Genomic DNA, 17,230 nt, shown 5'->3' on the forward strand with positions numbered 1-17,230 from the left:
AGTCAGCAACATTCTGCTTGGTTTTTTTTTTCTTCCTTTGAGCATGGTTCACCACACTGCATATTCTGATTCATATAGTATATATATATATACTGCATATATATTAGTATAGATATCTAAGCCTTTAGATAGTTCTCAGTTCCAAAGCATTTTTCCTATGGCAAAATCCACGATTTTACGGTTTCTCGTATTCCTCATGAAACAGTTAATCATGTGACACTCTGAGTCTGAAGATTTTGCAACCGTCACAAGGCTGCACCAGACAGGTATCTCGGTCAGGTATTTGGACTTTATTTAAACTCCATAAAAGTAACAAACAAAAAGGTTGACCTTGTACTGTACGTGCATGAACGCAGGATTTAAACAGATGCAGAAAAGATCAAGAATTTCAAATAGGCCCAGGAGAATGCCATTCTGCAAGAGTATATTAGGCTTCAGTGTAAAAGCTCGCCACAGAAAAAGAAATGAAATTAAATAAAAAAATAAGTGTAAAACCCAGGAGTACTAGTAAGAGGTTGAAGGCTTAGTTCTAGTCCTTGCTTTCTGTTGCTAATCTCAGACACTAGAAGTTTCATACAGCAAATAATAACGTCATCCCTATTCCAGCAGCAATGCTCCATCCTCATTTGAGAAAAATTACAGAAAAGTAAATCATAGCAATAAAAAGTATGGAAAGTCAACATATGCATGCATATGTGTCAGTGTGGGATGTCATTGTAGGTAATCTGATTATTTTGGTTTTTAGCATGCATCTTTCATTAACCATCTTTAAGTGTGGTTTTCAGATCGCGTCCATTTCTAGAACAATATCGACTCGAAAGAGACTAAGAAAAGCATTTTAGGTAAAGAGAAGACAGGTACTTCAGTGCCAGGTAGGGCTATGCCACTGTCACACATAGTTAGAAACAGACATAGGTACTGTGACACCCATGCAATCACCAAGACATTAAGATTTCTTTCTCAATATGGAAATATTTTCATGTGACAAAGCCCTTACATGTTTGTTTAAAAAAGATATTTCTAAAAAAGATACACTGTGTTTCAAGTATGAGTTATGGGGCCAGATGCTGGAATCTAGGTGAAGAATTATAGGCTGTGTTTATAGGAGGTCAGCTCGGGTAACCACAATGGCCTGAAAATTTATTAATCTCATTTGAAAGATGGAATGCAATCTTTAAGTTAATATAAATACACCATCTGCAGCAGTGAGTTCTGAGGAAGTCATTAGAATATGGAGCAACTTAGGCAGAGCAATAAACCAAATGTGAGATGAGGCTAAATATGAGCAGCAAAGTCTGATGCCTGTTATCCCCTGGAGAAGCTGAATTTCAGGCCTGGATGAAGCACAGAGATTCCCAGGTCTCACCTGTGTTTCTGAAGAAAGCTTAATCTCATTATTGCTGGGTACAATGCAGTTCACCCAGATGAGAGTGAGAGAGAGATCTGATGACAAGATGTGCTTACTCATTCACATAAGGAAAAAGTACTGCATCCAACTTGAATTAACTCATTTTGTAACTCATCCTGATTAACAAAGAACATATCAGTCATACAGCTGGAAAGCGACATCATCCTAAGAGCTTGTAATTAAAAGTGGACAAAATGAAGACAATTGTAGCCGGTGCTTCCCAAAGGCTAATATCCTCCAGCTGAGGAAAATTACAAGAAGAGCGAGTGGGAGGAAAAATTCAGAGAGGAAAAAATGAATGAAAATCAGAAGTTCTTTCAGAACAGAGTCAGTCCATCAGCATCATCAAGGACAGACTGGCTAAGGCCCAACTACTTCATTGGTAAATCAGAAGTATTTTGAAGACTTAACGAATGGCAAAAATATAGCAATGCTCTGAAGTACAGAATGAAGAAGAAACTCATATAGGAAGGTATGTAAGGAAGAAATTTTTTATGGTAAGGATTGTGAGATTGCAGGCTGCCCGGAGAGGTGCTGTATGCCCCATCCCTGAAGGCATTCAAGGTCAGGCGGGATCTGTCTTGTTCACTGCAGGAGGGTTGGACTAGATGTCTTTTAAAGGCCCCTTCCAACTAAAACAATTGTATGGTTCTATGAAACATTGATCCATGGCAATTCTGAGCAGGATTTCTTGAATACCGTTACATAGACATATTGCCAACGTAAAATTTCAAATAATAATAATACAGAAAAGCCAGAGTCATTCAATAACTATTTGTTTGGTATTTGGGAAGTAATAGAGAGATGTTATTTATGTGAGACTAAAGTCAAACACGTCCTTTCCAACCCATTAGGAAATAAGCAGGATGTTAAACATCGTCTCATAGAGATAAACATTTTTAAATCAGCAGAACTGGATAAATCACACTCAGGGGTCCTAAAATATTTGACAGAGGAGAACTCTGGCTTGCTAATGTTAATTTTTAATAAATTCTAATATCAGAGGAATCCCAAGTGACTGGAAGCGGCGTAGTAGCCTGGAAAGCAGAGGGAAGAGAGATAAAGAAGGAGGGAGGGAGAAAGAGGAAATCAAATGCAATTACGGAGAAACTATTGAGCAGTTAACCTCACATCAATTCCAGGTAAAACAGCTGAAAATCTGAGACAGGACTGAACTGCTGAAACATGAAAGAACAAGATTTTAATTACTGCCAGTCAAAGTGGGTTTATGGAAAATAGCTCTCCTCAAATAAAACTGGTTTCATGTTCTGCCTGCACAAAAGCTAACTGCACAGATGTAGCAGACTTTCTCAAGGCTTTAGACTTAGTGCTTGACATACTTACTAGATAAACACCATATAACATCAAGGAAACTTATGTTAAATGGCTAAGACATGGCTATTTAACATAACTCAAAACCCAGCTGCGTCAATCAGACCATCATCAAATGAGGATGCTATAGTGGCTTTCCGCAGGGCTTTGAAGTGTACTCCATACTGCTCAGCATTTTCACTGATGTTCTGCAAGGGAATATAAAGTCAGCACTGACAGACAGATGGCTGACACAAATATTAGCAGCCTGGTAAATAATGATGAAATGAAAATACTCATATCTCAGAGTATCTCGGGTCACTTGTTAAAAGGATCCCATTTGAACTGAAGATGACATTACTGCAGTCAGTGCAAAGGTGATATGTAAGGCCAAGAAGAAAACAGAACCCAATGGGACCCTGGAAAGCTGTGATTCTAGAGAAAGATTTAGGGAACCTGGTGGGCACATAAAACACAATGAAATTCCAAATTCAGAAGGACATAAAACCAAACAAACTACAAACGAAGAAGTTGTTCACACGATCCACACACGTACAAATTAGGAATGGTGAGCAGCAATGGGATTTTACTCCCACACAGCAGAACACCTCACAGAAGTCTGGAGCTCAGTTTTTACCAACCACCATTACAATCCAAAAGGCAACAGAGAGCATTAGACTGAACTGACAAATGGACACCTGACCGGGGGAGATTTAGAGACCCATCTACTGAGTTTATTGGGAAGAAAAAAATGAGTGATGTCTTAATTACACTGCGTAGTTACTTCCAGACGAGAACATACTGGATACTAAAGGGTTCTTACATCTGGCAGAGAAAGGCATAATGAGAACCGGTGACTGGAAGTTGAAATCAGAAATTCAAAACGGTCACAATTTTTCAAGCAGTGACGGCGATTAACCACTGGAACAAACTTCTAAAGGAAATGATTGATTATCCATTTCCTGATGTATTCATATCAAAATTAGATACTTTTCCAGAATATATATTTTATTCCAAAAAGAAAAAAGGAAATAAGAAGAACAAGCTATGTTTAATTCAAATGTAAAGTACTGAGTAACAGCATGAAATATAAAGTCTGTGACTGAGAGGAAAAAAAAACGTGATAGTGCGTGGTCCCATCTGAGGACAGAAGTTCTGGATGTTCATGAGAGAGAGACCTACAGTGTGATACAGCAATGCAGCTCATTAGGAAAAAAAGACAATACAAGAAAACTTGAAAACAATCTTCCTAGAAATGAGCTAAAAGCATTTCAGTGACTCTAATTAAATACTGAAGGTGCTAAAGCACTGCTTACTTTACATCCAGGGCAACGATAGGGCTGACTGTCCTCAAGGCCCCATCTACTTCTATCACTGCTGGTTTACACTTTGTTTAAAAGTCAGGAGTGTGATGCTAAAACTCTTGGTGGGGGGGGAGAGGTCCTCCATGATGTCATGAATGGATGATAAATTGAACATAAGATTATGTAGTTATAGAAAACTTCAGTATCTCAATTCCTGTGATCAGAAAGGGAGGTAAATCTCTCCATTTTTCTTGTTTTTAATTATTATTCTTTTGTATTGTTTTGTTTATTTGGATCTGCTAAAGTCTGGGAAAGATCAGAAATTGAGGTTCCAGTTATCTAATACCTATCTCAGTACTTACCTGCCCTGAAGCAGTTCAAGTGCTCTTTGAGAAATGGTGTTTTTCAGACTATCTGAGGCCAAACTGGATCATGGTGAACTTGAAAGCAGAAAAATCAAAAGCACCACACAAAGGTGGCAGGGGCTAACATGTCCTCCTTAGCAGAGACACAGCAGAAGTCAGGATGATTCACAACCAGGCCTGTACAAATAACTAATTTTTCAGTTTGCCAGGTGAACTTTCTTCCCAAAGGAAGAAAAACACTGCCCTGAAGTGAAGTGCATGTGTGTTTCTTGATGGCAAGAACGATGGAAAAAAAAAAACCAACAATATATTTAGATCAGGCTAACTAAACAGTTTCTTTGATTTGAAATTGTTTTGTCTTTGTGGTCTGTCACATATAAACATAAGTTTACACGAAGTTTTCTTGAAATGTCAAACCCAGAACTGATTTTTTGGGTGGTGAACAAATGATTCACCCCCTCAAATTTTTGTGGCTCTGTTCAGAGATTTCTGTGCATATCAGCATTTCACCCGTGCTGTTGGGTACAAATATTCTCGAAATGCATCAGAGAGTCACTGACTGTCAAATCATCCAGCCCCACACTGCAAAGGAAAAGCCCAGAGGAGTTCAATGAAAAGAACTAATATGTGGAAATTTCCCTGGGAAAAAAAAAAAAAATTGTTAGGTGGAAAAAAGGCAGGGCAGCCAGACTTCCCTGAAACTGCAGACACAACTAGAAGAAAGCAAAGTCTTTCCTTTTCTTTCTTCTTCCCTTTGATATTGTCCATTTAGCAGGAATTTCCTGGTATTCAATCTTTTCCTCCAACAGCTATACATCCACCAGGACCATGAAGTCTGCTATGCACCTTTCTCCAGCTACTGGTCAGAAAACCTGGTACCCAAACATAGCTGTGTTGCAAACCTTTGTACAGAAATTTATCATCAACCAAAACACATGAAGTAAAAAGAAGCTATTTTACATGGAGAGGAATCTACATCATCAAGCTTGCCCATATAGTGCTGCACAGTGTGTCTTTCAAACATGTTGAAGAAAAGTAAGACCTTAGCGAGTACCTACCGCTTCAGTTCAGGCTGTGCAGAAAGAGTGCTCCCACCAGTTCAGGCAAAGTTCAACACCATCTCCTGAAATGCAAACGGCCTCTGAAAATGCTGGCTGAAACTTAGTACAAAATCTGGAAGAAGATAGATATCACAAAACGGTTCAAAAATGGAGAAGACTCAATCTTGGCACTAACCGTATTTTATGGGAATGGATATTTAACAATGGCAATAGATATTTAACAATACCTCATCAGCTCTTTTTACCGTGTTTGGAAACATAAAATTTGAGACAGCAAGTTTTTGGGGATTTTTGTTTTAAAGCAATATGGTGATGTCAAGGAAAGTTGCATCACAACTGGAATCAATTTTATAGTCATGCCAATGACATGAATTTTCAGCCTTATTCTAAGCCAATACTATAGCCAAACGGCCAGAGTTATTGTGTGGTCCTCTTCTGCTCTGTTGAATGATGATCATTTTAAAAAGTGGAATAGCTTAATGAAGAGTTGAGAGAGACAGATAGTTCAGATTTAGGGTGTTACCTGAAGTTTAGTTTGTGCTCAATGGTATTCAACCTGTGCTGAATCTGAAAGGTGGAAGGATTCAAGTCTGGAACCATAGATCCATGCTCAGTAGCTGCCCCAACTTACTACATTTGGATTGTTTCTGTGGGCAAACACCACACAGTGTGCACTGCAGCTTCCTGCCCACCCAGCTGTCTGAAATACCTGCCAGGGACTGCAGCTCTCCTTGTGATGCAGTCCCTACGGGCTGTCCTTTCTTCAAAGTCATGATGGTGACATATTACAAACTGCCAAGATTTATTCTTAAAATTAAACTTGGGCTTCCCGCTATCTGCTAGAGTGAAGTCCCTACATTGCCTAGAGGGCTGCATGTCTTTCTCTACCTCTTCTTTAAATGATTTGCATTGCCTGTTTCACAGCTGGCAAAGCATCAGGCCAACTTCCACGGAACTAAGAAGCGTATTTCCTAAAACAACACACTCCCATGAAGAAGTGGAAGAAGGCTCTTATTTGTACAGAGCTCAGCTGGACTTAGAGTGACAAGAAGCAAAGAAGCAATGGCAGCACCTCTTTGAGCCATGGAAACGGACAGTGTTTGCCATTCGGCCCAGGTGCAAAGCCCTGAGGACGGAAGGTGCCATGTTCGCAATCCCTTGCCTTTTAGGGCCGCACCAGGAGGGGGCAGGAGCAAGCCGTCCTCGCCTCCCCGCGAGAGGAAACCCCGGCTGCAATCTTCCCCATCTCCAGGTTCGCTGCTCTGCTCCTGGCACCATCCCTCTTTTACACACATCAGATACGCGCAGAGCGGTTCGACTTTGGATTATTTGCCGGCAGAGTTCCCACAAATCCGGGTTTGTAATGCATCCCGCAGTGTTAAGGCCAGGATTCCTAAAAGCCTTCCACATTGGTCCAACTTCGCTTCCTCCCCAGCTAGCAGGGATTTTGACATCGAGATAAATGAGTTTTGGCTAATTTTCTCTTACAGCCCTTTGATGTAAAGACCGTGTCAGCCTCTGTATTTGAGCGGCATCTCAGAAGTTGCTTACCATGCGATGTGCAATAATCAGCAACAATAATTGCACAGTGGTGAGGCTGAATGTGGTCTTGTATAGCTCAAGGCATGGTAGATAAGTACTGATAAAGCACCTAGTGGTTATCTCAGCAGAGCAGCCCCGGTGCACCCAAGAGTTGCTTGCACATCGTGTTGAGCATAGCAGGGCAGATCTCAAAAGATTCCTGGCACTGGCTGTGCTTGGGTAAATCTCCACATTCAGACATCTATCTTACCAGGGGGGAAACTGAGAACTGGGGATGTAGGGGAAGATTCTTGTGCATTTTAGAACTTCCATCTTCTGGGAGGGTCAGGAATAAATAAATAAATAAATAAATAAATAAAATAAAATAAAATAAAATAAAAAAATAAATAAAACCAAAACAACAAAAAAAGAAAGCCAACAACCCAGTCTTCTCTTGTGGTATTTTGGCATTTCTGCTTTCAATCATAGCCAGAAACCAGAAATGTGAAGACTTATGAGAACTAAATATGTAAGGAAAAAAATATCAACCGACCTTTGCTGAACAACAAAGACAACTTGGCTCATGTTGGTTTCCAACTATGGGTGAAGGTTCAAGTCACTTACTTCAAAAATACATTACTCATGAATGAGCTTTATTAAGAAACCTTGTGCTCCTATAACTCTTTCCATGTGAGGTTTTCAAGTACTTTATGGAATTAAGCAAAACAACCCTGGGAGGTAGATTAGTTCTAACATCCCCACATTACAGATGGGAAAACTGAACACTAAGCACATCTGTAGGAGAGCCAGAAATAATATTACCTAACTCTCATGTACTGCTTTTCAGCAGTAGATCTCACATCTTTACAATGGAGGAACCATTATCCTTATTTTATAAAGAGGCAAAGCGACTTGCTTAGGCTGGCCAATAGCTGAGTGAGAGGAGCCAGTTCTTCCCAGGCCTCGTAGTCCCAAGGCGTGATTTTACTAACTAAATGACCAAACCACACTTCTCTTTCTCTAATATTAAATAATTACACAAACACACAAAAGAAATTAAATGCAAAGGAAACGCATCGCGGTTGATTTTGGGAAGGTAAAGATCTGTTCTCTAATAGTGAGGAATTTCTTGATGACTGTATCTTGTATCCCACTGATGCATTACATCTTTGTCTCCCTAGTGAACATGAGAAAATCAGTAAAGGTCAATTCTTTTCACATTAATCATGTGGTATTACCTGACCACAGACAGCATCAGCAGAAAAGTTTAACATCAAAGAAGACTGTTCTATGCTCCTTTGATGTTGCAAAGCTGAGCACTTACAAGAGAGTTTGAATATTCACAGAAGTAATGACACACAAATGCAGAAAGGGTCACGATGTCGCTATTTTCAAAATAAATAAGTAAACCCAGCAATCCGTTTCCCACAAATAAAACGTTCATTTCCATTTGATAACCTACAAGAAAAGGGAAAAACAAACACTTGAGGTCTTTTACTGTGAATCTCCCTTGCAGTGCACCCAGTTGTCTTTTAAGAAGATTTTGCCCTAGGGCAGACCCCTCTAAGAACTCAGCAGACAAATCAGGAAGATGGTCCTGTCCCAGAGAGTTCTCCATTCAACTGGTGTCTTGAAGACACTGCTCCAGCCCATGAAATCCCCTTCATTCCTCTGTGCAGTTTCATTATTTTGAGCCCAGAACTAACAGACCAGGAGCAGGCAGCATGAAGGCTTTCAAAATACCAAACAAAACAAGGAGAATTCAAAGTGTGTTCTATGAGGAGAAATTATGAGCAGGAATCTCATATAGGCAAGCTGGAGTTGTCACTTTCAAGGCTATGGTTGAGTTAGTAGAAGTGTGTGACAGGTTAGGGGATGCTACCCCAGCCCAGCTGTGATTCTGTACACGTGGTGCTTTTCTGCAGAAGAATCTGTCTAATGTTAATACATTGTAATTACATAAATTATGAAGATTAAGATTATTCCACATAAATTATAAGCACAACTATATAAGGAACATTTACAAGTCCCTCCCCCGTCAGCTGAACTTAAGCCAATCTTTAAAATGGTTTCAGCAGATTTTAGTGTGGATAGAGCTTCCTTCTCTGAGTCAAACCTCTTTCTAGAAGGCTAGGCCAAGTTAGAGCTGAAATTACACTAGAGGGAAGGATGCAGAGTCATTTGTACATGACTTAAATTGAAATTCAAAGGGCAGCAGAAGCAGAAACTGACTTTTATTTTATGCATTCATGCATTTTTTAAGATTAGCTGTTAGCACAGGCAGGCAACAGTCAAGTTCTTTTGCTCTTTGCTGTGCCCCAGCTCTCCTGTGTATAACTCATGAGTCACTTCTCACTTGTGACATGTCCTTGCCACCTGCAAAACGGTCACATTTTTTGGGGGGGTCCAATGGCTGGGTTGGAGTGGGGTTTGAGGGGGAGTGGAAAGCGTTGAGGTTTTTTTTCATTTGCAGAGTCCTTTAAGATCTCTGGAACAAAATTCTGTAAACCTGCGTTGCTATTCTCCTGAACTCCAGATAAGAGATGGAATTTAAGTGATGTAGACACTGTTTCTGTTGTTGTCTACAGAAGCCGACCTTTTACTGAGCTGAAAAGTGGCAGACACTGCAGAAATTAAGGAGGATGACACTGTGGATGTCCTCTGCTCCATTATGAAGCCTGATAAGCCCAGAGGACTTAGCGTGTGCCTGACAGCGTGGGCAGACAAAAGAATTACTCGTTTCACTCGATAAAAGGAAAAAAATGTCATTTTTGAACAGCTAAGAGAGATGCTGTACCAACAATATTTGACTTATTTAACCAATCCTTAGATTCAACAAATTTCTATCTTAGTGACAGCACCAGCCATCCATTCAAGCACCAGAAAAATGACTTTGTGTCAAACTGCTATCGCTTTGCTTAATTATAGTTGTGGAAATGGAAACACAGAGGTATTTGGGGCTCCAAGGTGTGCTAGAATCTCCTAGAGCTTGGCTGGTGCACTTGCTCAAACACTCAGGGTTAAACCAATTTATCTCTTTTTATAAAAGAGATCAGGGTGGAAAGACCTGCCAGCAAAGCAGGGGACAAGTAGTTGGCCTTTATGATGCCAACTATCAGCTGGGAGTACCAGAGAGCTTTAGCCAATAGCTTATGCCCTTTCAATGGGCATGAAGTATTGCTAAAACTTTGATCACTCTTTGTTTTCCTCCTTGATTCACCATTCCCTTCAGTTAAGCTTTTACATTTTTTTGCTCTGAGTCAGTAATGATGAAAACGAGCTTGGAGAAACATGCCCATGGGCTGGTAGGAGTCTGGGTGAGCCAAAAATGGAACTCCATGCCTCAAATGGTCCTCTCCAACTGTGCATTCTTATAGTCACTGGTGGCTGTGGGATAGTCTCAAAACTAAAACGTTTCCTTTTTTTTTTTTTTTTTTTTTCCTATTAATCAAAATGCAACCATAAAAGAAGTCTCTCTTGTTTAGTTATCTGGACTGCTGCCGGACAAAAAATGAATGAGAGGTTTCCTTTAAGTCCACTGAGCAGAACCTTGCAATGTTCACATCCCTGAAGGTGATATGCTCTCATCTAACCAGAGCATCTGCTCCTTTATTGTCCCCGGGAGTCATCACCTGGAATTGGGAACATCAGGGTTTTGCTTGAGCATTCAGCATTAAGTTGTTGGCAACTCTTCACTGTAACATTTTTTCTTATCTAATGATAATTTGATGTATGAGAAACCTGCCGAGTGAAAGCATGACTATTATGCGAGCAAACAATACGGCAGTATGTCCAGTATTATCTGTGAAATGTATTTCAATACCTGTGTGATTAATAATGGATTTGGAAGCACAGTGAAGTATAAATAATCCAAAGCAATATGCAAACTCCTGTGAAGGAAAAGGGATTAATAGTAGAACTAAATGAGGCCCTGGAACATGCAGCATTCAAAATAAATTGGCCAAAATGCAAGATTGTCCCTCAACGTAATTGAATAATAACATAACACTCACAGATCAACAACCCGGTGGTTTTCTCCAGTAACCAAAAAACAAAAAGAATCATCAGCAGCCTAGTCACTTCTTAACTATACCAACCACTTCAATAGGAAAACCCCATAAGAGTTAGGTAAAAACTGCTGTTTGGGCTGGGCAGGCTTGCTCTGCTGCATAGTATTCCAGGGAGGGAGTTTGGAAGCAGATGGAGAAATTCAGCGCAACATATTTTGGTCTTTTTAGAAAGCATACAGGAAAAGAACAAATATTTTTTTAAATAGGAGCATCATAATTCTGCAGTCTTCCAAAGAGGGCCCGAGAAGAAATTTGACCTGAACACATATTAGCAGAAGACATCTACACAAATGTTATTCCACTGAACACTTCAGCTCATTAGAAACCCTGTGATCTTTCTAGCCAAAAAGTCAGTCCTGAACATCTACACTGAACCTAGTCTTCATGGCCTGATATATGCAGTTTTGCTTCACATGGTGGGAAAAGCTGGTCAGGTCTAGTTTCATCTAAAGAACAGCGTGGCACATTTGCCAAACAGTTTTTGAATATGACATCTCTGAAGACATCTTAAATACAGTGAATTAACTGAGTGCACAGAAGAATGAGCTGTTCAGAAATATAACTGACACTAAGAAAATGATGCCAGAAACAAGAAGGGGTCCTGGCCCCTTCTCTGATCAGCCAGTAAGATCTGGTGATGGTATCAGCTATTTCTTTAATTGTCCTGAGTGGAGCAGGTGTGCTGGCTAGCTTTGCACGCTTCTCTACTCCTTGATTTGATTCTTTTAGCACACACACAGAAATCCGGGTCTAAACTAAGCAGCTACAATTCAAGTGTAAAAAATGTTGTATGACAAAATAGCATTTTCACAAACAAAAATAAATTTTTAGAACTTCCCAAGAATTGCCTGAGGGGAAATCTTTCACCAAATTAAATGTTACTCACTAGAGGAAAAAGTACATAGTTAGAAGAGTAAGTCCTTGAAATGAAAACAGCCTCCTAGACCCACAAACCCAAGCAAATCAAAAGACAACTTGTTCACGGAGATAAAGGGAAAACACAGAGAGGAACATTTTTAACAACATTTTTTTTTCATTCTCTCTTTTTAATCTAGTATCAGTATCAAGAGCTGAATGGGGAGGGCCTTTGAACAGCACCTGCATGGGCCAGCAGTGAAGGTCACATACCAACCTACAAATCTCTCTCCACTGGCACTGGAGAGACAGTGTTACATTCCTCCCTTTGTACTGACATCAAGTGGCTTCAAGTCCATGTCCAAGTCTAAATAGTCAGGAGCTGTAACCCAATCGTAACTTGTGACTTCTGTGCGCGACCGACAATGGAAAGCAGAGATTGTGGATTCCCACCCTCCCACACACTGCTTTGCGCCTTCCTTCGGCTCAGCCCTTTCCCTTCCCCATTAGCAACCTCAGCTCCAATTTTCTTGGGCTGGCACTGATTTATTGGGAGACCTGTGTAATTAAGAGTGTAGGGGAGGGAAAAAAAAAAAAAAAAAAAAGCACCCAGCTTCCAGCAAGTTTATTATAGAGGGCTGTGGGCTGGAGTAGGGGAATAGGTTCCTTTCACCAGGTTCAATTGCATGAGAGCCTTGGAAAACTTTCTGGCAGTTTGCTGCAAGGTTATTGAAGCGATTGCTGCATGCTTCAGTCCCTTCTCTCTTCTTTTTTAAGCAAAAGCTTAATGAAGGCAAGCAGGAGAAAGAACTTTCTGTTACCGTCACTGACCTGTTTTGACTTTTAAAAAGGAAAGTGATAGTGCAGCAGAGGGGTATTTTAACCATTGCTGCTGCATTATTCAGCAAAAAGAGGAACATTTCTTCTAGAGCTTTAAATTACACACAGTGGCCTCCCAGCAACATATGGGGGAACTGCTCAGTGCTTGTCCTACCAGAATTACTCTGCGGTGCTATACAAAATTTGTTTCTATTTTTCATTTTAACTACCTTGAGACTCACTACAGTAAATCCCCTTCCCAAGGGCTGTTGGCAAGACCTCGGGTGAAAAAAATATATGCTGCTGTACTCTATTTTTTTAAATTAGACAATGGTATAATTTGGGGTAATATACTGCATTTCATTTCAAAAGAAATGTCAGAGAGGAAGAGGTGAGATTTTAACATTTTGGAGGACTTTATAACCAAACACAGAGGCGTACAAAGGGAACGGGACGTTAATTGGCTCTAGCACAGTTGTGGCCTCAGTCTGCTCAGTCCTGTATGGGACTGCAGTGAAGATGTGTGCCTGGAGCAGACCCTAAAAAGCTGCTGTGTGAGGACATGGATTTACTCAGTGTGTGGAGAGTTACAAGCTCTCTTCAGAGAGGGTGGGCAAAAAGTGTTACACGCTTGGACAGTCTGTACTTCGCAAGATACCATTGTGGACCTGAAACCTGACCTTTGAGGGCTTGGCAATATCTGAGACATAACACTTATTCTTCTGACAGCCATTGCACTGAGAACTTTTTACCTCGAGCAGACATTGTGCTCACACAATGGATGTTCTCGCCCCAAACATTAGTGCGATGATGTTTATTATGGGGTTGACAGTCCCATTACAGAAACACAGCCAGAGCTGCCAGCCTCTAAAACAGAGATGATATCCATGCTGCGTATATGGTACAGGCACTCACTCCAGCCATGAGATTACAACAGCACTCTGCAGCTAAAGTCCTCTGTAATCTCAGTTGTACGATAACAAATACCGAGTTTTAAAAAGATCTCAATCCAAACAGCAAAGCTTCCTCACACCACAGAGAACCCTGAAGTCCACTAAAGACCACTTCAAGCTAACAGAATTTGTTGGAAGTGTTTAGGCAGTTGTAGCACAGGAAATCATAGAGAAACCAAAGATCAGTGGAAAAGTTCAAAGATTATGGTGCTTCCCAAAAAGATCCCCTTCCCAAACGTTGAGGAGGCACAAGGCAGCCGCTGTTTTCTCTACACCTCTGACAGAATTAAACATGATCACATAGAGCAGCAGAGCATCAAAAAAACAGGTACAGGATTTCTAGCTGTATGAACTCCCAGCCAACTAATGAGGAGCTCACAACATAGGCAATAACTCAGAGCTGCTATTTTCAGATCTAGATGTTGTGCTTTACTTGGAAAGGTTTATATATAAATACATACATCAATAGGAAATGACAGCATTTTTTCCTTGTGACGTTCTTCATCCCAGTAAATTACACACAAATATTCTATGTGCCAAGTCTTATTCAGGCAAATTCTGTCTCATCAAAATCCCAAATCCTATCGTTTAATTAATATTACTCAAATTAGCCATTAAGCAGTGGGTGAGGTGGCCAAGTACCTAACGTCATCATGACATAATATTGTCAAGTAGTGTTGTGACAACTTTTGCATTTTAGAAAAAAAAAGAGCTTAGCCAATCTTAACTGATTGGATTGACAGCAGGTAATTATTGGGTAGTCAGATAAAATTCAAGCGCATCCAGGGGAAACTGAAGCAGGAACAGCAACTATTAAAAATAGCTTTGAAGACAGCAGCAATTTCCCAAGTTGTTAAATAAGAAATGGCATTAATCTTCTGGACATTATTGACAGTTGTCTTTATGGTATCAACAACCATATCGCATCATTAGAGCGTAATGCTTTTCAATATTTCAGAAGATATAAATTAGCCTATGAGAAAGGTTCATGACCCTAATTTCATTTTCTCCAAATAAATCCAATGCAATGTCCTCAGAGAAGATAATGAAGATCTACAGCTCACCTGAGGAATCATTTAAAAGCCCATTAATCATCTTTAAAATACATTGTGGTGACATGTATTACCAGATTGTCCTTCTAGAGAACTGTATGTAAGATATTCCTGGCATGCAGTAGATTACACAACACTGCCACTGCCATCAAACTTGGTCTGTCTTTACTGGAAGATGCGGAAACTGGAATATAAGACACAAAGGAACGAATGTTTGATTTGCAGTGTCCCAGGATAACAGTTGGGGAAGCCAAATGTATGAAGAGAATAGAATAGCTGAGATAAAGATGACTTCAGAAGGCATAGCAGCATATGATACTCTCCTTATAGTGGAGAAATATTTGTTGAGAAAGAGCATGTACAAAGGTGCATTTAAAAGATAAAATCATTACCTCGATCAATCTGTGCAAAGCAGCTCTCAGCTGCTTCAAAACCTCTGTTCATCAGGGCTAGAAAGGGGCCCCTCCAGAAACAGTTAGCAATTGCATAAATAAAGGAAACGTTAAGCAGGTAACAGAAGCTGACTTATTTCATTTCAACAAAACTGGAGAAAATTAGTCATAGTACAAAGCAAGTTTTTAAAGAGCAATGAATGACTCAACGTATTTGGAAAAATAAAAAAAATCCGAGGTTGTTAATTATAAAATCACTTGAAATTAATTCATTTGTAACATTAGTTTTCTTTAAATGATTTGTTTCAGCACTTTTCCTAAGTTTATGGTTACATGCAAAATCAGCAGTGACAGTCTTGTTTTGAACTGCAGTGGAAAACAGAGCACGGAAATTATGTCCAATTACAGTATTATTTGTTGATAGTCCTTACCTTTAGAAATTATTAGTAGCTGTTACTAAATACCAGATGCTGTCAGAAGCGATGAAGATGTTAATTTTTAGTCTTCACCACTTCAGATATCATCATTCAGTTTCTCTGACAAATGCAGATATTTATGAACTGACTACAGCAATCTTCCAGAACTGGAAATTGGTCTGCAGGACATGGTGGTGACGAACAAGTTGATTGTGATTAAAAGCAGAATCCTGTAACTAAAGTTAGCCTTGTGCTTAGCCCAGGGACTGGGGCTGTTCAGACTTTCAGTAAGACATTTGAACTTTTGGTAAGACAAAAATTATAAAATCAAATACTTCCACGCTGAGATATTCACCAAATTCTTTCGATATATCAAGACTCTGCTTCCTCTGTCCTTATCTGCCTTTTCATAGGAAACACTGTTCTCTCTGGAACCTCAAGTATACTTTTAGTCCAACACCAACCTTTTCTGGTGAGTGAAATCCCAGCTAACTACTCAGATACAGTGGACTGTAGGCAATTCAAAACCTCTGGTCTTTGCACATTTCTGCTGCATGTGTAATTGATACGGGGTCTCTGACAGAGATGCAGATATGGCTAGTAAGATACTGAACACAGGCTAGTCAGTTCCCTAAAATGAATGAATCATAAAAGCAGAAAAGAAGAAAAAGGAAAGTACAACCAATTGATAAAAAAACTGATAAAGGAAGATGAACTACAACCAGACCTTCAGTTTTTGCCCTGAGGAGGTGATCAGCCTGCATAAGGAAATGCTCTGGGGCCCTACAAGCAAAATCTTGAAGATTGAAATATTACACAGAGCTTGTGATTCACTGAATCGCAGTTCTGTTTTATAAAACATCATATTTGGCCTGTGCCTTCAAATTACTTCCTTGTGTCTATAGATACCATTTGAATGTAAGTAAGCAACAGAATTAATGAACTTCCATCGTGACCCCGCAATTCCAACAGTTGGTTAAAGAATTATATGTTTCTAACTTTTGCAGCAGTGTTATTTGCTGCGGTCTAAAACACAAATCCTCCTGTTTGCTGAATACGCCGAGGGTCCTGCCTGAACCCAAAGTACCAAGACAGAAACTCAGGGCAACAGGAAGCAGATCTCCACAAAGATTACTGTCTAATTTCATTAGATGTTTTTGTGCTCCAAAAACATCATTTAAAAATTGCCTAATGGATTATACATCGTGACTGCTCATCACTGAGAAATGGGAAAGGTAACATTTTTCACCAGTGATGACAGATTCCCGTAAACATTCTGTAATTTAGCTGGGTAATTTAGCTGGCATTTAGCATGGCAGTATTATGGAGGTAGACAGGAAAGATGTTTCAAAGCAGAGGCTGTGACTGAAATCATGGCAATGCCATAATTCTGATTTCTTGGTGTAACAAGCACATACTACTCAAGGTGAAGTTGCTTGCTTTTTTTTTTTCAAAAGACCACAGCTGACACTGAAGTCAAATTTCAGAATATGGAAGAAAGTGAAAACAAATTACTCTATGTCAGTCTGATGATCCAGAGCTTGTACTGAAAATAAATGTTATTGAACAAGTGAAGCGTATGCTTTTATGTGAAGAGGATGACAAAGTCTATTTAGCTCCTTTGTTTGCACATGGAAGCTTGCTATTATTTTTTTTTTAAATAGTCAAAATAATAAAGATAAAACGACAAGTCTGGTTATTCA

At 39.7% G+C, this 17,230-nt stretch overlaps 1 protein-coding gene across 3 annotated transcripts in view; it reads right to left on the reverse strand.

Annotated features, from left to right (window-relative positions):
• Nucleotides 1-17,230, reverse strand: part of GLI2 (GLI family zinc finger 2) — a 388,026-nt gene that overhangs the window by 203,715 nt on the left and 167,081 nt on the right. For all 3 annotated transcript variants that reach the window (XM_090143691.1, XM_090143690.1, XM_090143692.1), the window contains exon 3: nucleotides 5,447-5,511. The gene's annotated coding sequence lies outside the window, so the exon portion shown is untranslated. The remainder of the gene's footprint in view (nucleotides 1-5,446; nucleotides 5,512-17,230) is intronic.

Source organism: Phasianus colchicus, chromosome 7, assembly GCF_987193195.1.
Source record: "Phasianus colchicus chromosome 7, bPhaCol1.hap1.1, whole genome shotgun sequence".
NCBI lineage: Eukaryota > Metazoa > Chordata > Aves > Galliformes > Phasianidae > Phasianus > Phasianus colchicus.